Source organism: Pleurodeles waltl, chromosome 8, assembly GCF_031143425.1.
Source record: "Pleurodeles waltl isolate 20211129_DDA chromosome 8, aPleWal1.hap1.20221129, whole genome shotgun sequence".
NCBI lineage: Eukaryota > Metazoa > Chordata > Amphibia > Caudata > Salamandridae > Pleurodeles > Pleurodeles waltl.
Genome location: NC_090447.1, coordinates 1,404,930,065 through 1,404,955,932, shown reverse-complemented (window position 1 = coordinate 1,404,955,932; position 25,868 = coordinate 1,404,930,065). Strand labels below are relative to the sequence as shown.

At 45.3% G+C, this 25,868-nt stretch overlaps 1 protein-coding gene across 3 annotated transcripts in view; it reads right to left on the bottom strand.

Annotated features, from left to right (window-relative positions):
- ITSN1 (intersectin 1) overlaps window positions 1-25,868 on the bottom strand; it is a 1,130,286-nt gene that overhangs the window by 323,466 nt on the left and 780,952 nt on the right. The gene's annotated exons all lie outside the window — the stretch shown is intronic.

Below are 25,868 nucleotides of genomic sequence, written 5' to 3'. Positions count from 1 at the left end.
CGATAATTGATTAAGTGGTTATACAGAGGTTTGCGTAATCACCTACAGACCAAAATCACACCTCTCCGAACACTCTGGGAAGAAGAACAAAACAGAGCTCAGCATGACAAGGAATGGCAATTTCTCACAGCCTATCACATCATGATGTCGTGAAATTCTAAATTTAAATGTATCCAGTTCTCCATATTACACAGGGCATGTTTTACCCCAAAAGTACACCACTAGCGACACAGAACTGGCCGGGTGCAGAGGTCGAAGCTGGTGTCAGGTTTTCAATAGAATCCTATGAGGACTGGGGGCATTCAGAAGAACGCAGATTGCAGGTAAGTACCTGTGGTTTCAGAACACAGGCCTGGGGGGTTTAGGTCAGCACTGGGGTGGGGGTCAGCACCAAACATACACCCTCAGCGGCATAGAGGCGGCTGGGTGCAGGGTTCAAACACAGCGTGGGCGCCCAATGTTTTTCAATGAGGGAAACCCAAGGGTCACAAAGATGTTGCAGGCTGTGTCCATGGTGTCGGTTTCAGAAAACCAAAGGATGGAAAAGGAGAGGTGCCCGCTGGACATTGTTGCTCCATCGGTCGGATTCCCCAAGGCCAGGGGGATGCGGGTGCAGAGGAACCTTTGGGCATTGGGAATCTCTGTCGGATCTAGTTGCGGTCAGGGGGGTCCCTCCGGATTCAGGCTGCAGGTATTGTCGTGTGAGCAGGGGAAGGGGCGGGGGTCAACCCAGAGTGGACTTGAGGTCGAAATCGCCTGGGGACCTTCTTTGGACCAGTGGGCCAACTGGCTGTAGGCCTTGGGTGCAGAGTGGACAGGGCTCCCGGATCCGGGGAGGTTCTGGAGTCCTTTTGGAGGGTTTCTTCTAGACAGGGCTGCTGTTCTCAGTAGTTCTTGGTCCTCTGCTGGGCAGGCAGTCCTCTGGGGGTTTATAGAGGTTGTTGGTCTGCAGTATTCATTGCCTTTTTTTGTGGCAGGAGTCTTGAAGCTGCAGACAGGCCGGTACGGCTGGGGCTAAGTCAGTTGTTGTCTGGAGACTTCACTGCTGGGGTTGGTTCTTCAGTCCTTTCTTCTTTCTTGAGGTCACCAGGAATGTGGTGAACAAGGTTCAGAGGTGCCCCCAAATACTAGATTTAGGGGCATTACTGGGGTCTGAAGACTAATGGCTTCTGAGGGTGGCTACATCCATCCAGTGTCCACTCCTTTTGGGGAGGGGGCACATTCAAATCCCTATTGGTCCCTCTCCTCCAAAGCAAGATGGAGGATTCTGCAAGGGGGAGGGGAGGGTCACTTCAGCTCTGGACACCTTAGGGTTGGTCCTAGCGGGAGTGGTCACTCCTCCTTGTTTTAAAAAAATTTCCCGACGGACCTGCCACCAAAAGTGGGGCTTGGTCCGAGGAGCAGGCGTCTCCACTAGCTGGACTGCCCTGGGGCACTGTAACAGGAGGCATGAGCCTTTGAAGCTCACCGACAGTTGTTAAGCAGGCTTTGTTCCTGCCACGTGTTAAGCAGGCTCTCACCCCATGGAATCAGAAACTTGTCTGTTAGTGGCAGGCTGGCACAGACCAGTCAGCCCTACACTAGAAGGTTGGGTAAAATACAAAGTAGGGCTTTGTCCGGGGGGCGGGCATATCCACTAGGTGGGGTGCCCTGGTGCACTGTAACCCAAGGCTTGAGCATTTGAGGCTCAGCGCCAGGTGTTACAGTTCTTGTAGGGGGGAGGGAGGAGGTGTGAGGTACCTCCACCCAGGACAGGCTTTGTTTCTGGACACAGAGTGCACAAAGGTGCTCACCCCATGTGGTCAGAAACTTGTCTGAAAGTGGCAGGCTGGCCCAGACCGGTCAGTCCTACACTAGCAGTTTGGCTAACATGCAGGGTGCATCTCTAAGATGCCCTCCGTGTGCATTTTACAATAAATCCAACACTGGCATCGGTGTGGGTTTATTGTGCTGAGAAGTTTGATACCAAACTTCCCAGTCTTCAGTGAAGTCATCATGGAGCTGTGGACTTTGTAATGACAACCTCCCAGTCAATGTACCTAATATGGCCACACTGCAATTACAATGTCTAAAAATGGTCTTAGACACTGTAGGGGCATATTGCTTGTGCAGCTATCAGGGGTGTGGAATTTATTAAAATATCTACTTGTCCACGGGACAGGTTGCTTCTCAAATCTACTTGTCCTGTAAAAAGATCTACTTGTCCCTTTGGTGCCATGTAGTGTGGCGCCAAATTATGGCAGCAATCTCATTATGTAAGAGTTCTGATAATAGCCTCTCTGATTATGCCAGGGCTACTACCATAGTAGGGCTTGAATACTTGCAGTTTCAATCCCTACTGTAGCAATTTCCTTATTTTTCCACCTTTCTGCAGATCTGCATACTGGGGCTGGAGGAAGCAGTAAGCAATAGTTCCAGGGCTGGAATGCCTTTGAGTCTGCAAACCTACTAACCTGCATGTTTTAAAGATTTTCACCAGCTTCCCTCTAATATTTTCCCATTATTAAGAAAGGTTGGACATTTACTCCTGACAATGGCAGAATTAGAACTTCTTCCAGGGTTGGGAAGAAAGTGGCTGGAGGGAAAATGAACTTGCAAATTCTCAATAGATTTTCACATGAGCAAATCTACACATGCGTATTTACCCATGCTAAAATACAGTTCACAAATATTTTATAGGGGTACGATATATACCATGGGTGCACTTTTGTGACTTTCTTTAAGAATTTGGGGCCACATGTAGGTAGGTTCAGATTTGCGAGTCGCAAATCCGAATGTAGGATGGTGTCCCTGACACCATCTGTGATTCGCAAGGGCTTCGCAAATGCACACCTTATGAATAATCATAAAGTGGGTCGCAATTTGCAACCCCCTTGCGAATGGCGGCCTCAAAGGGATGGTGGCCCGCTGGAGACAGCAGACCACCATGTCTGTGACTGCTTTTCAATAAAGCAGTTTTTTATTTTTTTGTAATGCAGCCCGTTTTCCTTAAAGGAAAACGAGATGCATTACAAAAACGAAAAATGAAACGTTTTCGTTTCATTTTTTCAGAGCAGGCAGTGGTCCTCAGGACCACTGCCTGCTCTGAAAAAATGTTTACAGTGACATTCACAATGGGGAAGGGGTTCCCTTTTGTGAAAGTGTTAGCACCCATTTGAAATGGGTGCAAACTGCGATTGGTTTGCGCCCGTGTTCAATCCTACATTGCACTGCGAGTCGCAATTAGGAAGGGAACACCCCTTCCTAATTGCGAGTTGCAAAACTGGGTTTGTGCATCGCAATGTGCTTTTTGCACGTCGCAAACAGCGAATGTCGCTGTTTGAGACATGCAAAAAGCTACCTACATGTGGGTCTTGGTCCCTAATTAGGTCTGGTGTTAACAAAGACATTTTGTTTTTATTCAACTTCTATTTCGCTCTCTTTCGGCTGGCTTTACTGTGAGTGATCGCATTCTTCTCTTCCACAAGGAGCATATTGGCACACAAAGTAGTTTTGTTCAGTGTCAGGAACTACAGTGGCAATCAGTGACGTAACGAAACTGGAGGGTGCCCCTTTGCAAAGAACATGGAGGAGCACCCTCTCCAGACTCACTCAGGGCAGGTGCTGTGCTGAAGGGGTCCCCTGGAGGGCGGCTGCGGGGCCTTTGTTATGGCACTGGTGGCAACGTGTGCTTTTAGAGTTCAAAAACGTTTTTTTTTTTTTTTTGCCAGTGTTTGTTACAATGTTGAGGGCCTGGTAGCTCCCACAACAATAAAGTGTGACAAAAGCCATGTCAAAACAAGACACGCATTGATGAAACTAAAAGACTTATAAAAATATGTCAGATCAGTTGGCTTTGTCAGTGTTTGTTTATTGTCATGCATCCCATAATCGTGTTGAAAATGGTTACACTGATTTTCCATTAGAAATATTTTTGGGAAATACTAGCATGCATCAAAACATTTTACTAAATGACACTTCATTTGCATCTAATCAGAGAGCATTCTGGGAGTATTATACTTAGCCTCATAGCCTAAACTTTTCAAACATGTGTATACATGTTTTTTTTTTTGTACTGGAACCAACGTCAGTAGTGAAGTGTGACCTTAAAACATTTATTTACAGCACTCACCCTAATAATGAAGGCTTTCAAATAATGAACCATAAATACAAGTTCGAACAGCATTATCTTTTGGAAAAGCATTACCTCAACTGCAGAGAGTTCCGCTCTCTGTAAACAGGCAGCCAAAGGGTTTGTGCTACAGAGGGTTGGGCCTACTTGTCCCAAGGACAAAGTAAACATAAAAACTTGTTGCCCTTGACCCCAAACAAGATGTCCCGGGCACGTTATTCAAAAATGCTTTTCGAAACAGAACAGGTATATTCTGAGATTCAATACAATCTAAAATAAACAAAGCTATATAAATGGCACATTCCACTTCTTTGAAGTGTAATCATCTTTAAGTATAAAAGGCAAGTGAATCAACAGCATGTTTTACAAATATTCCTAAGATCCTAACAGATCATGACAAATTACTTTCTAAGCAGTTACAGTCAACCACCCAGAAAGAAAATGAAAGAGCTTAGTGCAGATAATATGGCTTTGCATCCCAAAGCAAGCACACATCTAGCTTGCCAAATTAGTCAGTTTCCATGCTTTTTGGGCATTGTCAGAGACAAGCTGGGATGATAATTAAAGGGGCTTAGCTCCCGCTCATTACTTATCATTGGTTGGCTACATTGTCATTCATTTACTAGCTTCTCATTAGTCAGTATGTTTAGTTTCGCTTTCTCTTCGTGTGTGTAGGGACCAAGTACTAAGTGATTTCTTTATAGGTGTTCTTGCACGCACTGGTTGGACTTCGATGGAGGATTTTTTTTTTTCTTTTTTAAAATTTAACTTCTAACAAGAAAGAAGAGCGCATGCATTGGCAGCTCGTCCCCCTCTTCCAAGGTGTTGCCTACCCCGTTCCCCTCACGCCCTCATCTTGCTGCCCCCTCTCATTGTCACTGCTGATTGCCCTTTCCACCTCATAAACCTAAGCCCAATTTTGTTTTAAGTCTCAGAAAAATGGCACCAGAGAGCTGTTCAGCCTTGAATCAGATGGGTCAAAACAGGCCATTACTGCCTCCCTGCAGAACCTGATACCACATGCATTCCATAGGCGCCGCTATTTAAACAGATTTTCCTAATCCAATAGACTGTGCAAAAAAGATATTGCCTGAAGGTAAATAAACCACATTAACACTTAACAGAATGCAATAGCAACCAAATTATATCACTGATGTTACAACAGCAGCATTAAGCCTAGTCTGCAGACAAACTGAATGTAAAATTTCACATGTACACTTCAATGGAAAATACTGCTTTGATAAACAAGCCACCATAGCCTTATAGGATTTAAAAAAAAAAAATCCAAGATTTATGCAATTAATCTCGATTAAAATCTGCAGATTTTGTATTGTGCTGCAAAAATAATTGAATGCTGTTTATATCTCTAAAGGAAGATAGGCGCAGAGACCCAAAGATATACATTACAAAATAAGTAAGATGTAGACACACAGCAGTGAAACTTCCTGGATTGCAGAAAGTATGCGTAGAAATGTGGATCAGCAACAGTGGCCAAGACTCTATCCATAGTGCAAGTCACTTTGAAGCCTTTCAGCTGAGAATCCCCTCACTTTCCCTTACCCTTCCCTCCCTTCCAGTCCCCCAAAAACATTCAGCAGGTGGATGCCTAGTAACATCCATTTAGCTGCACTATTAGTCATTTTCCTAAACCAACAAGAGCTTTATGAGCAAGGTATACAATTTAAGTAGGCCAGCAGACACAATCTGGTTCTCATCCAAAGAATCACTGGAAAGAGAAAGTAGAGGCATGGGTTGCAGGCAGACAATCTGGTATGCATGTTTGGCTGCCATTGTATACGTATGAACATTTCAACACCCATTTAAAGTAGTTCTGGTAACAGGGATAGTTTTTTTTTAATTTTTTTTTACACTTTGCATCAAGAGCTGTTAGATGTCGTCCAATTCAGAGACATGACGACATGCACCAATGATAAGCAGTGGAAGAAAATTAATGATTTCTTTCAAACTAGACTTCCAAGGAATGCTACAAGTCTTCCTACTATTCAAAATTACAAGACCCGCAGAAGTTCCAAAACTACAAGTTGCAGTACTGTGGATCAGACATACGTACAACTGTAAGTAGGAATTTTTCCAAAGGTGTGAAAGTGGAATTGGCCGGCCTGCCCTTTCTAGCAATGTGGTTCAATAGTGCCGGACCCTATCAACAAGCTATAGAGGAGTTGTCTTTATACAGTTTAACACCTTCATAACAACCCTTATAATATATAACAGATATGACGACTGTAGTTATTTAACATGACATTTAGACTAGGCTTTTGCCATTCACCTGCCCTGGTCTCCTGGTCATCGTCTGCTGCCCTACCCAGCTCCTCTGGCTGCTGCTGCCTCTGCCTCTTGCCTGGGACGAACTGAGAGTCTCCTGACTCTCAGTTTGAGGCCCTCCTCCATCTGCAGGTTCATTACTGCGCCTCATCCCCGGTTGTCTAGTGGCCATCACAAGTAAGTATTTTCCTCTTCTTTTCTTCTCTGTCGCTCTTTCACTCTTGCATTTTCTGCCTTTTTCCTTCATCATCCCTCATTTTTCCCCTAGTGCTTTTTCCTTTCTTCCCTCTTCCTCTGCCCCCCGTGAATACACCTTTCCCATCCTCCCCCCTCCCAGCTGACTGCTCCCACGCCACCTCCCCTTCTTAGTGGCGGCCAAAGGTAAGCTCGTCCACACACCAGGAACACTGGATCTCCGTTAAACCACTCCCTGGACAGCCTCTGTTACAACTCTGAGACCCTCCTCCGCCTCAACACCGGACGTCACAACAACCTCTGCAGCATCTCACCCAAAGAGACCCACAAACCTTTCACCTGCAGGAACTACAACTGCAGCGCCAACCTCAACAAACCGAAGGTACTCTCCACACACAAAGATAACAACCACCTCCACAATTCCATCAATTGCCTGCTCCTGAACATCCTCTCCCTCCACAAACATGCCACCAAACTCTGGGACCTGATCGACACCACCCGACTGGACATCGCCTTCCTCACCAAAATCTGGACCAACCCCACCTCGGGTCCAGACAGACATCACCATCACCATTCCCGACAATTACAGCATCCTACAGAGGGACCGGCCCTCCTGCCCAGGTGGAGGACTCCCCAACATACACAAGTCCTCACTACACGTCAGGGCCGTCCAAGAAGATCACTGCACCACCATTTAACACATTCACTTCCAGGTCCACTCCAACCACAGCTCCTCCATCTGCAGCACCCTGGTGTACAGGCCACTCGGCCCCCACCCAGCTTTCATAGACAACGTTGTAGACCTCGCTACCCCCGAGGCCCTGGTGTCAGTTGACTACCTCCTCCTCAGCAACCTGAACTTCTACTTTGAGGACCGCACCGACCCAAACACCACAGCTCTACTCGACAACCTCGCCACCCTCTGCCTCAGACAGCTGGTCTCCGCACCCACATAACATTACAAAAGAGGTCCAGCTAAAAGAACTACCACAGGATGGACAGGAAAAAGGATTTCCTGTTAGAAAAACACCAGCATTTCCCTTTGGTGCCATGCTTCATCATTGGGTTTCTTCCTGTTCTGCTACATAGCGGGTGTGCTACGACCTACGGGATACGTGGGAGCACAGATGTAGTCTTGTCAATGTGAATCACAGGAGGGATAGGGGTGGTGGGGTCTTGGGTGAGTTAAAAATACCTGTCTCCTAGTAATTCCAATGATTTAGTAGATCTCTTGGAGGCAGTATGATTAAAAAGGGGCTGCAGAAGTGGGGGATGTAATATACCTGACTTCCTAGTCTACAAGTTTCGGAGCCTTACCATTAGGCTCCTCTTCAGGACCAACGTGGACTCCCTGGTACCACTCCTTGTTTGACTACCTTTAATGAAAGCATAAATAATACATGCTCTGTGATATGGAGCAATTCACCTTACTAATGTGGTGTCATAAGATGATACCTATCGTTTATGGTGTCCGTCATTGATACCTGTGGAAATACAAGAGAGGCATAGTTATCATAGCTCCCATCTGTAATGGGCTGCTATATATGTTGTTTGTGGGTGTGGTGCCACCTATTTGCAAACTGCACCCCACTCGTGGGAAACAGCACTTGTGAATATCAGGACTGAGAGACTAAAGTACTCTCACAATCAAAAGTACAAGACATACTACATTTAAAACATTTAAACATGTAAACACTTTAAACACAGCACACAAGTGGGGCATGCGTAACTTACTCAGTAGTATTTGGATTCTTATATCAAAGCTCCTCCAGGATCTCAAAAGATTTGGAAAAGTTTTAGAATCTATTCATCTTACCGTATCTGTAGTGCCATGTAAACAATGTTCAAAAAGGCACTTACTTCCTCCAAGCGACACCCCGCTCTGTACCAAATGCTCACCTCCCTGGGGTCTGAAACTTGAATGCTCACATGGGAGCAGAGTCTAAATGTGCAGATGCTCTTGCATCTCTGCATGCTAAAGCGTTCAACACTAGACCACTAACTTCCCCAAGATGGTGGCATCCTGTGGAACGAAGGGGGGTCTGCGAGGACCCTAAAAGTAGGCATCCCTTGTGGGTGCCTGTAATTGCACACGTCGTTGGGGCTTCATGGGCTTACAGAGGCAAAACTGGGGATTCCCATATTGTTTTGATAATTATGTGGGAGTTTCTTGTGTTTAATGAAGGGTTACTCGTTCCCTTCTTACTGTGATGGTGACGTATATGTGAGTGGCTAATATTTATTGTTGAGGGTTTGCTCTTTGTGACACTATGGAATGTAAAGTAATGAGATGGACATAGGACCTTCTGCGCTGCCTAGGTGTACCATTCATTTCAGGAGATGTATACCCGACTAATGATTAATGTGATGTTAATATTTTATCAGCTGGCTCAAAGGTATGTTCGTACTGAGGCCAAATTGGTGTGTGCGTTGTTTATAAACCCATCGTTGTTCTTTTTCGAACAGTGTAGACTCGCAATTAATCTCTTTATGGTGTTCTTGGATAACCCACTGGTAATCCTCCACTATGTGCGCGTTCTCTTTAAAATGAGTGGTCATTTTAGTCGTAGCACGTCTACATCTCAGGTTACAATGGTGTTCGCAGATGCGAGTCTTAACCTTGCGGTTGGTCATCCACATATAATGTAGGTTACATGGACAGGTGATCATGGATACTGCTCGCTGAGTGTTACAATTGGAGAAATCTCTAATGTCCCATGTTGCGCTCTCGTTAAAGGTGACCTGTTTAGTGACCTTTGTTAGATGGCACACAATACAGTTCCCACATGGATAATGTCCATTGGGTAGTGGTAGGTAGTTGATATCTCCTGGTTTACTACGAAGATGGCGTGGATGGGTGTGCACAGGCATGTCTCGAAGACTCTTTCCCCGTTTATGTGACATCATGGGTTTAGGAATATTTAATGAGCCACTATTGAGGATGCACCAATGTTTGTTGATGTTGCTTGCTTGATTGGAGGCTATGTTTAATGTTGTGATACATATTGGTCTTTCCTCCTCTTCTTTTTGGGGAGTGGTGTCCAGAAGGGCTTCTCTGTTATTGCGAGCTTGCTTCATGGCTCGGGTTGATTATTCTTGGGGTGGGGTGAGAGGGAGGGGTTTTTCCTAGCCTCCAGTTTATATGCTAGACTCTGGGCTTGCTTCTTGTATTCTGATATAACTGAGCAATTCCTTCTCAATATGACAAATTGTCCAAATTGTAGGTTTCCTCTCAAATAGCGGGGGTGAGCACTATCAAACAGGTGCAAACAGTTTTTGGCTGTTGGTTTTTTTCATGGGTGGTTGTTTTAAGAGCACCATTGGTGGCTATAATGTTTAAATCCAGGAAGACCAAATGTTCCTTGCTTATTGTGCGAGTGAATTTCAAGAACTGTTCCTGTCTGTTTAAACACTCAAAAAATATTCACCATTTGTGTCTCATCCCCTTTCCAGATAACCAATATGTCATCAACATATCTTTTCCACAATACTATGTTGTCTCCGAATGGCTTGGCAGGGTTTAAAATTCTCTCCGCACCCACACACATCACAGGACACACAATGGACCCCATCTTCACCTCAAGCAACCGGATCACCAAAAAGATCATCTCCATCCCAGACTGGACCAACCACTTCTGCATACACTTCACAATCACCACACCCGGCAGCCGCACCTCCAGGACCCCCCACAGGAAATGGACCGAAATCACCAACGAACTCACCTTATCGCTCACCAAAGCCCTCCCTCCCCCTCTGACGATTCCAAAACAGCAACGCGCAACCTCAACGCATGGATCACCGAATGCGCCGACACTCTAGCCCCTCTCCAGTTGACATCGGCCAAACACGTACCTAAAAGGCCAGCTGGTTTCCCACCGAACTCCAAGCATCAAAGTGTACCCACAGACGTTTGGAGAAAAAAAAAAATGGAGGAACAGCCAATCCAGCAAAGACCTTGTCTACTTCAGAGCCACAACCGCCACCCACCAATGAAAAATCAAGGACGCACTCCAGGAGCGCATCCACTCCTCTGCACACAACTCAAAGGAAGTCTTCTCAGTCAAGCAGTTCACAGATCCCCCCCCTCCGAAGCCAACTGTATTCCCTTGTCACAGGACCTCTGCAACAAACTCACCTCCTTTTCCCCACCACAAGATCCAGGACCTGGCACCGAAACCTGCGACTGACCCACCCCTCAAGAACCTGCCCAGACCATCCACGACTGGTCCACGCTCACCACGGAGGAACCAGTCAACACCATGAACAGTACCCACTCCGGAGCCCCCTCGGACCCATGACCGCACCACATATACATCAGAGCAAGCGCATCCATCACCCCCGACCTTGGTAACACTATCAACTGCTCCATCAGCACGAGCACCTTCCCCAAGGACTGGAAACACGCCAAAATACGCTCTCTTGAAAAAACGTTCGGCGGACCCATCAGAACTAAAGAATTTCTGGCCCACCCTCACTGCTGCCCTACCCCACCAAAGTATTAGAGAAATCAATCAACGCAAAACTACGGAATTTCATCAAGGCCAACAATTCCCTGGACAGCTCCCAGTCTGCCTTCCGCAGCAATCACAGCAAGGAGACAGCACTCCTGGCAGCCACTAACAACATCCAATTACTCCTAGGCTGTGGCCTCACCGCAGCACTCATACTTCTCGACCTGTCAGCAGCTTTCGACACGTCTCTCACAGCACTCTACGAACCAGACTCAGCGACATAGAAAAACGTGGAAGAGCCCTGGAATGGATCCACTCCTTCCTCTCTGGGAGGACTCAGAGGGTCAGACTCCCACCCTACACCTCCAGACCCACAAGAGTCAACTGCAAAGTCCCCTGAGGATCCTAACTGAGTCCCACGCTGTTAAACATATACATGTCCTCTCTTGCTGCCATCGTCAGAAGCCACTGTATGAACACTGTGTCATTTGTCAATGACACACAGCTCATCAATTCCCTCACCGAAGACCCAGGCATGGCCAAAAGCAACTTTCATGCAGGAATGGAACCACTCGCCACCTGGATGAGAGAAAGCTACCTCAAGCTCAACTCCAACAAGACGGAGCTCATCACCTTTGGAAATGCCACCTCAGCTTGGGATGAATCATGGTGGCCCACATCCCTCAGTGCCCCCACCGCCCCCATCCACCATCCCCCCCCCCGGACCTTAGGAATCATCTTCAACTCCTCGCTATCCATAACCCGCCAGGTAAACTCCGTCACCTCCTCCTGCTGGCACAGATTCCACAAACTACGGAAGATCTTCAGATGGATCCCAGCAGACTGCTGCAGGACAATCATCCTCGCCTTGGTCACAAGCAAGCTTGACTACGGCAACGCTCTCTACGCTGGCACCTCAACTAGGAACATCAAAAAACTTCAACTCATCCAGAACGCCGCCACCAGATTCATTCGGGATCTCCCAACACCTGAGGACCCTCCACTGGCCACCGGTTGAGAAGCGAATCACCTTCAAGCTTCTTTCACACACGTACAAGGCCATACACAATGCAGGACCAGCCTACCTCAACCACTGCGTCTCCTTCCACACCCACGTCAGATCTCTCCGCTCCACCCAGATGGCCTTGGCCACCGTCCCTCGCATCTGCAAAACCACCGCAGGAGGACGATCTTTTACCTCAACTGCAGCGAAGAGCTGAACAACCTTCGCCTGGCACCTCAGCCAAAGCCCGTCGCTCACCATCTTCAGGAAGAACCTCAAGATGTGGCTCATTGGATGAGCCCCCCCACCCAAATCAAACTTGTTGATAGCGGCCTCTATCCAAAGTTTGGATTCAGCTATCGGACCAGTCTGTAAAAAATGATTTTACAGGTCTAACATCAGCAACAAAAAAAATATATATATACTTCTAACATGACGTGAGCGGGGGCAAAAGGGGGGGGTTAAGATCAGGTGTGAGCTATAGACACAAGTTTCAAGCTTTTCACATTATAATTTTGTACTGAACTAACTACCCTCGATGTACTTCTGGTCCATTTATAATGGAAACGCAGCAACAGGGTTTGCAGAAAGGTTATTTACGTGGGGAGCTTGGAAAAAGGAGATTACCGGGTGAGACACGTGGCGTTGACCCAAAAGTATAACTGAAGATCAGGTTTACTTCCAGAGTCTCACCCCACATCAAACATTCAAATGTGAACACTGGCACAGGAAACAGTAAAGGTCACCAAGTGTGGGTTGGGATTTAAAAAAAATAATAAATAACATTTTAAAAATAAACAGTGGTTCACACAAATAAAAACTGGGGTAAGGCTTTGCGTAGTTATCACCAGAGTGGGGTGGGCACAAAGACGAGGGCCCAGTTAGGCTAAGGATGATGAATGACATGATTGCTACAGTGAATTCTCCCAAAGTGTTATCCAGGTATATTTTAGGCAAGGTTGTGTCACTGTTGAAATCTGGTAAAGACATTAAGCACAGTCTACATTACATTCCACCATCTTAGTTGTTCAGTCAATTCAGGTACTGATTGGTTAAGACTTAAGGATGGTATGTTTCATCAAATAGCTCCATGATTGGCTGCTACATTTTAACATCTTTAATGGTCATAACATGTTACAGGAAAAGTGGGTCTTCTTATGTGTGTATCTTTCACAAACAGCAATCCCTCATAATAACTTTACATTCATCAACATAACGCACTGCATAATCATATTATAGAATTTCGGCGTACTTTCAGTCACAGAATACATGTTACATTGCACAGCTAACACCCTAAAGACAAGATACTGCACATCCTGTTTCATCCAAAAAAATAATAATAATTACATCGTTCGCCTTTCAATACACAGAGTGGGCAATAATATCAGAATTAACACATCGATGACTGCCAAAAAAGCATCAGTAGAACCCCAAAACGGGCATCAATTCAGGAACCAAACCAAGAAATGCAAACCACTGCAGCCAATATCCAGGGAATATGAAAGCCAATCACCATACAATACATGTAAGCTGAAACCACACATTTGCCACAAATGACCAGCAATTACAGTTCATGAACAAATAACATATAAAAACTAAATCTAAATGTCTTCCCCTACAATACTAGTGATACTGAACATGCCCAAAATAGCATTACACAAAAAGAAAAAAGTTTTTTTAATCACCAACACCCCTTAACCATGCATCACACCCCATTGCAACACTGCATGCAAGCAGAAATATCCAATGAAGGAGGAAAATAATAAACGTTGTGGAATCAGAACATTAACATAATGTACGTATCTCTTTTACACACATCTTCTCAACTTCAAAAATAGTGCAATTCCACACAACTTCTGACGACTGATAAGACATACCAATAATCAAAAACCTCAAGTCTGAGATAACGAAGTACTCAGTAACCATAACGTCATATGCGCTTCTCAGTCCGACTATAGACTTTTCTAACTGCATTATTTATTAAACACGCAAGAACCCAAAAGAACTACAAAAACAAAAAGGTCTTTCCTCAGAAGGTCGAAGAACTGCACACCCTTCAAACTTTTCGTCAACTGAGTATACTATACTACATACAAGATAGTGTTATTGCCCTGCAAATTACATGGGATACCTGCTTCCCAATAGTGTCATAATTGTGAATATATTTTACACAATACACTTGAGGGACAGAGTTACAGATTCAAATTCCAAAAAAGAAAGACTACGAACAGGTTTTTTTTCCCCCTTCTTCACAGTGACATCTGACAGAGGTCCATCAATTGCCACACAACCAATGACTCCTTCCTCATCATAGCAGCGGGGGTATCATCAAGACGACATTCTTAAGTCATAATCGCCCAAAACCTGCTGTAAGGAGACAACAGTGGGACAGTCAAGTAGACACACCACCACACAATAACCAAGCACACTGGCTGCCCCATACAGCACCCACTGTTCAACTTTAAGACACTTAAAAGAGATGGGATGTGTCACAATGTTGAAAGCCTGTTGTTCTCAGCTTTGCATACTTAGCTACATCAGACTGCTGACCTAATGCTTGAAACACAACCCTAATCGTTCTGTCACCCAAGCATAGAACACCCTTCACTCATGTCTGTCGTTTGGGCATAAGCAGCAATAACTTGAGTTAAATCATGCATAACTGCACAAATGAATAGCTCCTTTCATCTGCCATGAAACTGCAACTTCCCAAAGGTCAAAAGGGGATATGTTATGACGATCTGTACAACACACTAATCACCTGTATGGCTATCCAGGCTCTTGAGCAGGTGTGTGGTCCCCTGCACGGTTACTCAAAAAGCCAAGGCTTCACCTTCACCTGCCAGAAACTCAAGAAAAAATGGATCCTCGAGCGCACACCCGAAAACCTTGCTACCCTCAAGGAAGCCAACCGCAAACACCATCAACTGATCCGACTCGCCAAGCGCTCCCACTTCACAGAACGCCTCAACAACAACGCTCACGACTGCAAAGAACTCTTCTGCATAGTGAAGGAACTTTCCAACCCCAACGCCAACGACGTCCCTCCTTCCCAGGAACTCTGCGACGATCTCTCCACCTTCTTCTACCAGAAAATCGCAGACATCCACGACAGCTTCAACACCTTACCTCCGCCAGACCCCACCCCAACAACTCCTCCCACGCCTACCGCCTCACCTCCTGGACTCAAGTAGACGACGCTGAAACCCGAAAGACCATGAACTCCATTCACTCAGGATCTCCCGCTGACCCCTGCCCACATCACATATTCAACAAAGCCGACGCCACCATCGCCCCCAAACTCCGCAAGACCATCAACCTCTCCTTCAACACCGCCACCTTCCCGGACAGCTGGAAGCACGCAGAAATCCAACCCCTCCTCAAGAAACCTAAGGCTGACCTCAACGATCTCAAAAACTTCCGACCGATCTCCCTCCTCCCTTTCCCAGCGAAAGTCATCGAGAAGATCGTCAACGCTCAGCTCGCCCACTTCCTAGAAGACAACTCCATCCTAGACCCCTCTCAATCTGGTTTCAGACGAAACCACAGCACTGAGACCGTACTCCTCGCCGCCACAGATGACATCAGACAACAAATGGACAACGGCGAAACCTCAGCCCTGATCCTCTTGGACCTATCAGCCGCTTTCGATACAGTCTGCCACCGCACCCTACTAACCCGTCTCCACGAAGCCGCCATCCAAGACAAAGCCCTCAACTGGATCTCATCCTTTCTCTCCGGCAGAACCCAGAGAGTCTGACTCTCACCCTTCCGCTCCAAAGCCACCAACCTCATCTGCGGCGTCCCCCAAGGCTCCTCACTTAGCCCAACGCTGTTCAACGTCTACATGGCCCCCCTCGCACAACTGGCCCGCCAACACAACCTCAGCATCATCATCATCTCCTACGCCGACGACACCCAGCTCGTCCTCTCCCTGACCAAAGATCCTCTCACCGCCAAAACCAACCTCCACGAGGGACTGAAATCCATCGCCGAGTGGATGAGCAACAGCCGCCTGAAACTTAACTCCGACAAAACGGAAGTCCTCATCCTCGGGCGCACCCCCTCGGCCTGGAACGACTCTTGGTGGTCCACCACCCTCGGCCCCCCACCCACCCCAGCCAGCCACGCACGAAACCTCGGCTTCATCCTCGACTCCGCTCTCACCATGTCCAAACAGGTCAACGCTGTCTCCTCTTCCTGTTTTAACACCCTCCGCATGCTCCGCAGGATCTTCAAGTGGATTCCAACAGGAACCAGAAAGACGGTGACCCAAGCCCTCGTCAGTAGCAGACTCGACTACGGCAACGCACTCTACACAGGCATCCCAACAAAAGACATCAAACGACTCCAACGCATCCAGAACGCATCCGCCCGCCTGATCCTCGACATACCCCGCCGGTGTCACATCTCCCCCCACCTGAAGGATTTCCACTGGCTCCCGTGGACAAGAGGATCACCTTTAAACTCCTCACCCACGCACACAAGGCACTACACAACACCGGACCCTGCTACCTGAACTCCAGACTCAACTTCTACGTCCCCTCACGCCAACTACGCTCTGCCAACCTTGCCCTCGCCATCGTCCCCAGAATCCAGCGCAAGACCTCTGGCGGCAGATCCTTCTCCTACCTCGCCGCCAAGACCTGGAACTCTCTCCCCACCTCACTACGCCAGACCCAGGACCTCCTCACCTTCAGGAGACTCCTCAAGACATGGCTCTTCGAACGATAGCAGCAACACCCCCCCCCCAGCGCCTCGAAACCCTAACGGGTACATAGCGCGCTTTATACATCTATTGATTGATTGATTGATTCAGCCTCTTGCTGAACTGAAGAAGGGAGGAGATGGACTCTGATGTGTTGAAGGAGGTTTTTCTACGTTTTTGGTATAATGCTGGAGAATGAGCATCCTTTTATTCTGCTTCGGTGAAAATGGTGGGGGATATGCAAGTGAGTGTGAGGGAAAGAATAGATGTCTGGCAGGCTGTTCAGGTATGCTGCTCCAGTATTGTGTAGGGCTTTGTATGTGTGCGTGAAAAGTTTGAATTTGCTGTGCTTGTGAATGGGGAGTCAATTAAGCTCCTTGAGATGCAGTGCAATGTGGGTCCAGCACGGCGGGCAGAGAGCGAGTCTTGAAAAGGCATTCTGGATGATCTGAAGTCTGGTTAAGAGTTGCGAGGAGATTCCAGCATACAGTGCGTTGCCCAAGTAAGCCCGCTTGTGATGAGAACTTGCATTACGGCCCATCTGGTGTTCTGTTGCAGCCACTTGAAGATCTTTCATTGCATATGTAGGATGTTGCAGCAGGAGGTGCTTACTACATTGAATTGTGCTGTCATGATGAGCTTGTTGTCTAGGATGATCCTCGGATTTCTTGCGTGTTCGGTGGGTGTTGGTCCTAGCTCCGACGGCCACCAGGTGGTCCCAAGGGGGGGTCTTATTTGAGAAGGCCAATACATTTATCTTGATGGAACTGAGGTTTAGGTAGTTGGTACTCTTCCACTTTGCCACCATGGTCATGCAGTTGGTGAAGTTGGTTCTGGCGGTGGCTGTTTTGTCCATCATAGACGGGACAAGTCGGTGCAAATCATCTTTTGCTAAAGCAAACCAGAATGTTTTTTTAAAACTCACGGCCTTCCATAAATATTTCTTATATACACTTCGACCAATAGTTAGTCCAGCTAAATTTCTACCTTCCGAGCACATTCTGCTTATATGCAGGACTCACTCAGAGAAATACTGGCACCTCAAAGCAGGATCCTGCTATGCCCTCACCTGTGGTATAGTGGATTCTGCCTTAGGGATGTAAGGCCTGCTAGCGGGGTGACTTACCTTTGCCACAGGCAGTGGTTTGTCAGCATAGCATCCTGGGAGGGATGCCATGCCGGCTTTACCCTTGTCTCCCCACCAACATACACAATCTGCAATGGCAGTGTCCATGTATTTGGTGAGGGGTCTCTCATGCTGGCACAATGCATGCTGCAGCTCTTAGGGACCTCTCCCTGGCCACAGAGCCCTTGGTACCACTGGTACCTTTTACAAGGGGCTTAGCTGTGTGCCAGCGGTGTGCCAGTTGTGGAAACAATGGTACAGTTTAGGGAAAGAACACTGGTGCTGGGGCCTGGTTAGCAGGATCCCAGCACACACTCAGTCAAGTTAACATCAATATTAGGCAAAAAGTTTGGGGAGGGTGTTGGAGATACCCATGTCTAAAATGGGCACTTTCCTACGCTAGGAACCTATAGTGTCAGCTAAAGGTGTTATCAGTTGTATCAATGCCTTTGCAATTGTTAGGGAAAGAACACTGGCACTGGAGACCTGGTTAGCAGGATACCAGTGCACTCCAGTCCAAGTTGCATCCAAAAACCAGGCAAAAAGTGTGTGTGGGGTGGGGATAACTGCAACCAGATGGCAGTTTCCCATAGCTCTCAAATCCAACTTTATTGTCCTCAAATGTCTTTCAATTATATGCAGAGACATTCCATGGATACCAAGGTGTAATGAATGACGGATCCAGGGGTATAATGGGCACCCCTGCAGGGCAGGGGTGTGCGGGGCCCCCAGTCTTCTATACATAAAGTGGCCCCCTACAGCTAGTCAACTCGTGTATGGGTATTGCCAGATTCCCCCCTCACCATTCCTCAGGGGTGGGGGGGCAAGGATTCCTTGCCCTTTAAGGTTTCCTTGTGCCACTGAACAGGTTCTCCAGAAGAATTCCCAATACTGGAAGGGATGCATCTGCCACTAATAGATGGAATGCTGAATGGGAGAACAATTGTTGTGCCCAGTGGGTCCATCCTTCAAGGTAGGCTTGACCAGCTGAGGAGGTATGAGAAACAAATCATTTGAGCAGCTGTAAAACCGGTTCCATTACCTCTTGTGGCAGCAGAGATGACTGCACTCTTAACAGAGCGCCAGGTATGAGGATAATGCAAGAGGCCAACCATCTAAAAGAAGCAATGCCCTGGATGTCTGACAGGGTTTCACTCTGCAATTTCAGATCATCAGATACAGTCTTAGTATTGTTTTGGACATAAAGAGAAAATAAACAATATCTACAATAACACTTATTAACTGGTTACGGTAGCAAGGTGACAGGCATAATTTCTTCTTGCTGATGTAAAAGCCTCATTCATACAAAAGGGTGGTTGTGTATGAAATATTCTTCAGGACGTGGAGCTTCCAGCAACCAATTGCTCAGGTAAAAGTAAATCAAATAACACTGCAAATGAAGATGAGCCATTACTACCTTCAAAGTATTGTACAAAGGCAACAGGGGCACGATAAACAGTTACATTCAACAGTACTCCATGAACATAGAACGTGCTCTTTCAGTCCTTTTTTATAATTTCATTAAAATGTTGATGATTTGGAAAGCCATTTACAGAGAAGTGGAAAACACAGCCGCCTGCCAACACTTGTTTTGTCCTCAGGACTTCAAGGGTTAATGGATGGAAGGGGTATATAAGGCAGATTATTTTGTAGTTTGTGACAATGGAGCTTATATACTGGACGAGCTGTGATGTGGATCTGCCCAGAGTAGTAGGAACTGATTAAGGAAAATATGATGGTCAGAACAAGGTTCAGGTTAGAGGTTTCATACCAGTATGAAGAAAAATTAATTTGTGTAACATGATTGAGGCTGTGATCAGCTGGATCAGCATGTAGTAACTTACAAATTTTGTAACGTGCAAAGGAGCACAAACATCTGCAAGAAACTTTAGAGGTGTAAATGCTGCTTGCTTTTAACAGGTGCCATGCTCAAAACTTCTTCCAGAGTGTGAGGCATATTGTAAATCAAATAGCTAGATGTTACCAAAATGTTGCACTTTAAGTGGCTCCTAATCCATCACTACCTGCCTAGTAGATTCAAAGCTGTAAATCACGTGAGGCAAATCTCATTAAAAGATATCACTACACCTCGTTCAGCCTCAGTTTTAAGGAAAAATTAGGTTGTTAATCTAGCTGTCAGAATGTACCAGCGCTGGAAGACGTGCTGCTGGAAAAAACAGCTTTAGATCTTACACTATCTTATGCTGGAAGCTCAATATGTTCATGAAGGTTGCTCTCATCTCTGCTATTTAAAAAATTAAGGCAGAGTACCTGAAAACATTCTCTACCTTTCCACTGCTATGTTTCCAGCATATTCAAGTTTTTTTTTTACATGCTGCAGTCCTCAATGTTCGTATAATAACGTATCGAAAGATATTATAGTTTTAGGAAATTGATTTTTTTAACTGTTGCATTTGGCAGACTGTTTTGTTGATAGTCTAGAATGCTACAAAATGGATAATGGGATTATACAAAGCTTTCAGACCAGAAACGTCTTCCGTAATTAATAACCAAAGAAAGTATGATATTGATTATTCGCAAGCAACCATGTGTGTAGACTATAATGTAAACTTATTTTGCCCATGACTGATGCTGGTTTATATTGCTTTTAATGAAAACACCATGTCATTTATGCTTAACCATTGTGTATGCCTTTGTCATACTTAGACCTGCACTGTACTAGCACGTCTGGTAACTTGTACGTGATGATTTGTAAACGACTGGCTCAACGTCTTACAGATGTATAGTATCTATTATAATCTCGATCCTTGCCATGAGGAAGGCCTGCACCTGCTAAGACTCCCGTTGTCTTGATTTTCAGTATCTGTCATGTGTATCTTTTACCATTACTGCATATTGGATATGGGATGAAAATACTTAAAAAGTGAGGACTTGTGGGAAGGGTCAGCATTCTACATTCACTATTGTTGGGTGACAAAGTGCTTTCTCACTGTGTGGTTATTTTTACTTTAACAAACATTGACTTCAGGTAGGTGTGAAGACTGAATTTTCTGCACTTCTGTAGTGTAAAGCGTAGAACGCCACAGCGTGAGCTAGAAAAAAATACAATTTACTCAGTTACAACGAACACAAACACAGAGTGAATGTGACAAATGGCAAGAGAAAGTATTTGAGTCGTTTTTTTCAGCTTACAAACTGGTAGAATAATTTTTGGTCGTTTTTATACCATAGATGTCCACAATATTCAAAGAATTACCACCATTAAGCAAGGGTTGGCATTATGCCAGTCGCTGAAAACAAGGATGCCATGGAAGACTTAATATATGGCAATAATTACCAAAATGCTGCCCGAGCCAGTGCTAGGCTAACAGTATAATAACCTAAATCAACGTCAATTTAACGATTTTAAGTACCCGCCCAGTCTTTCATGCACATTATTCGATCAGTGGCATGGGGTTGGGTTACAGGAATTTGAACTGAAGCAGTGGCCCCTTCATAACCTCATAACACTCTCCCCACTCCCCCACACCAGCGACTGAGACTGCTGAAGGTAAAGGTTTCATTTAGGAATGTCAGACTTATTTCTCACATGAAGGAGGGAGATTGTGGATTTCTGGATGAGCAACTGTAACTTCCAACATAAAATTGTGAAAGAAAGCAGCAAAAAAACTTTGAGAGAGGAACAGGTGTCGAACACTGATTTTGTGGAGAAGCTTAATTCAGTAGGGCCTCGGGTCTGGATTTAAAGCCTGGCAAAGTCCACTAACCATGGCCAACATGAAGCACCTTCAGCTTCTCAGTGGTTCCATGCCACGGATGTATATGCACAATATTCCCACAGTGCTGTCTGTAGTACATGCCTGTGGCAACATCATCACAGACATTTAACTGCTTATCACATCATTGAGTCTCACCCGTGAAAGTTAGTAGGGCACCCATGCCACCAAGGCACATACCAGACTTAAGCCTCACTGCAGCAGCAATAGTCTCACTCCAGAAGCCTACTCCTCCCCTAAGCTTCAGATGTTGGCTTTATATAGATTTGTAAAATCAGTGTAGGTTAATTGCAGAGTCTGGGTGAGCTAAGTCATCCTCCAGTGGTGGTATGCCATATCCTGCCATTCTAAGATGACACCCTTCTGTTACTTACAAGAGTTGTCTGTAATTTGGTTGCATGTCTGTCCTCCATACCTACTACTGTAATGGACAGAATGTGTCCGTAATTTCAGAATGTTGCTGGCTGACAGCTAGTGAAGTGACTGCATTTCAACCTGAGTTCCATAAGTAGATTGCTGGTTGCGGCCTAACAGTTAAGGTCTAAAACTCTCAGCATAAACGGTAAGGGTTTGAATCCTGCTGTATCCGTTATTATGTGTATGCCTGAAGATCTGTTCCACTATAAACAATGTTGTCAAGGTGCGTTTACCAAATAATCGTTTTCAAATTGCACTGATGTGCATAAAATTGTGTTTGTTAATGGGAAAATAATAGGATTAGGTAACAACTCATTTTTATTGATTAGCTCATATTTTAACTTGCATGCTATCTTTGTTTTTAATGTCGAGCCTGGACAGTGCTTGCGTTGTCGCTTAGCGACCTGTTGTATATACTTTGTGGGCTCCAAGTCTGCCCATTGCTTTTCATTTGTCTGCCTTCGTGTCCTTTAAAAATCCTTCCTCTTTGTCCCTCCTTTTTGTTTTCTGTTTCCTCCCACGGAGCACCGGTCAAGTACTGTATCCTTACGCTTTGCTTGTTTATTTGTTCGTTTGAGGGTCTATTTTATTACTTCTTTCCTGCTCGTATTACACTGTAGGTGTTTGATCAGCTTGGGCGCCCAACTTTCAGTAAACATGGCTGTAATCATTGAGAAAGCGTGTGTGATTTTGGAGGATTTTATTTTTTCAACATGGCGCCAGCTTCACAATGCTTCATATTTTAGGTGTGCGCCTAACTTAACTACATAGCGTTTTTATTATTTGTTTCAGTGAGCCGGACTTTGTTTTAATGCGCATGCTCCGGGTCCTCCTCGTGCATCACTTGAAACCTAATCAGGCCACCACCTCCCTGCCTTTAAAGTCCCAACTGCTGCTGCTTGTTTGATACTTTGTTTCTTTGACGCCCACTTATCTCTCGGACCCAGGATAATGTGCTGCATGGCTAAACAGTTTTAGGTCCCAAAAGCAAGATTTATTGGCTATGACAATGCATGTTTATATTTGCCAGAAGACAAAAAATACAACTATTTCTCTCTTGCTTACTAACTTTCACATTAAACGTTTTATCTGCAAATGTAGAATGCTGCATGTGGCCTGCTAGTTACAGTCTAAGGCTCTTGGTCTGAAGATCAAAGGTTCAAATCCTGAATCATTTTCAAACTGCACCTATGTTTAAAACTGTGTTTGGTAATAAGAGCGGTAAGATTAGGAAAAAAACAACATTTTATTGATAAGCATTTGCATTGGCACTCACTCTGGAAATATCGGTTTTAAAAATATGCCAGGCCCCAATAACCATGGCGTCTTCACACTCACACTGACTTTTGTATCACATGTATTTATCTGCAAAAACTGAATGTAGGTTGTGGCCTATTGCGTACAGTGGAAGATCAAGAGTTTGAATCCTGCTGTGGAGCTGCACAGAGGAGGGCAACAGACCCTGACTAGACCAATAAGTGCATCACATACAAACTCCTGATCCACACCTACAAGGCAGTACACAACATAGGACCGGCATACATCAACCACCACCTCGCCTTCTATGTACCCAACAGACATCTCTGTTCTTCCCAGTTCGCCCTGGCAGCCGTTCCTAAGAGCCAGAAAAGCACAGCAGGAGTAAGATCCTTCGCCTATCTTGCAGCCCAGACATGGAACACGCTAGCTCTCAAACTCAGGCAGACTGCATCACTGAAGAAGTTCAGGAAGGACTTCAAGACCTGGCTCTTCAATTGAGCAGCACACCTGCAAACAGCACCTTAAGACCCTCTGGGTGCTTAGTTGAGCTTTAGTAATCACTGATTGATTGATTAAATCCTGCGGTCAGCATTCTCATGTGTCTGCTTAACGTATGTTCCATTACAAAGAACATCAAGGTTCATCCAATAAAAGGATAATAGTTTTCCAATTGTATCAATACGAATGGCAAGTTAATATTTTAATTAGGACTGTCTGAAAATAGCTGTTTTTAATATATGCCAGCACGGTCTGTAAATATTGTTTTTTAATATTTGCCAGGCTCAAAGAACAAAACAATGTGTCTACAGCCTGCTGCTCAACTGTATTTCAATGGTTTTTACAACCACCTCTCATCCTCTTAGCTGTGTTAGTCAGCCTTTAGGGTTAGTGTTGCATTTACTTGAAATGTTTACTGGTGAGATTTAGATGTGCATGGATTAGTTGATGAAAAATTACATTTTGGCATTTCTGCATAACCTGTGCCCAGTGCCACTGGGAATTAGTTGATCCTGCCGCTGTGGCATATTCCACATAATCATTATTTTAGGACAGTTGTTATATAATCCACCACATCAATCATCTGCTGCATTAACTGATAAATGTAACAAAAAAATGTCTAACTCCTCGTATATTGGCAAGATTGATGGGACACCTTTTAGTTGCTGATTGCCTTATCCAGGTTTTAAACTGGTACCAGTGAGTTGAGACCGGTAACCAGATCCCATTAATGTCTGTTAAACTGACAAAATAATGAATGCCGCAGAATATGCTGGAACACTCCATGCAATTTGCCTTTTATAGCCACATAATTTAGTCAACTCCGCAACATTATTTGGTCATCCATTGCTGATAATTCCAACGGTCCTGCCCATGTCTTATTAAGGACATATGTTGAAATCTTGTGGCCATTTCAAGAGATGCTGTAAGGCAGCAGTCAGCACTTGCTTTAGAGAAGCTCTGGTCAAGCTGTAAAGACGTCTTTGACTTCCCTAAACCATTCAGCAGTTTTGCAAAGCTTCTCCATGAAGCTAACCTTGCCTGTTATCTCGAATTCTATTACCCATTCAACAATACAGTTTAATTGCTCCTGCCTTGTAAACTGTTGCAGGCAACATTCTGTCCTGTGCACAGTAATAGCACTCTTTTTGGAATTTACTTTGTGAAGTTCCCAATATTAAAATATAAATATGTCATTTATGCCTGGCAGCAATGGAACAACTGAGAGGAAATTCACCTGGCCTAACACATGAAATATGCACGATTTTGAACTTGTTTAAGTGAAACTTCAGATCCAGGTTAACTTGAAAAAGTCTTACTCAGACTTCTACTGATTAGCTAATGGGAACAAAGAACTTCTTAAGCCTGCAAGCAATGCCAAAAAAGTAAACTTACAAAAGGAAAATCTAAACTAGTAGTGCTACTGCCCATGAAACGCTACGTTTAGCAACAGAGCATGGCTTCTGGCACTATCATTCATAGTACCGAGGAATTGTGGAATTGTTAACTATCTCAGCTGCCAAAGTCTGCTCAGTATGTAGATCTGCTAGTAAGTCCAGCTACATTTGATCAATACTTCTATTTATCAAACAAACCAGCAAGCAAAAACCTGTTTTGACTGGTACTTGTGTAGACTGTATTTTAGAACTGTGTGACCTAAGATGCTTCATTAAACTGACCTTTTGTCCTGGCAAATGCTTCCCCGTATCGGGGGAGCCGCACATATGGCAGACTGCGCCAGGCCGCATACATGCTGGGTGGCGGTGCTGCTTGCTGTGACCCACCTGTATCTGGGTCTACGATTGGTTGTGGCATGGTCGCATTCCTGGAAGCACTTAGAGTGCTTCCGGGTCGCGCATTTGTAGCGTGCGCACCAGCCCCTCCATAAAAAAGGGTTGTGAGGAGGAAGGCAGGTCTTTCACTCCTGCTTGCTGCCTTGCCTATGAGGACACTGTCGTTCCCCAACCTCCTCTCACAGGGAAAAAGGAACTTTCCAATTGAAAATTTCACTCTGTAGGAAAAGGGCACTCTATTTGCATTTAACTTGTAAGTAGCAACCAGGGTACAGTTTCTCAGTGA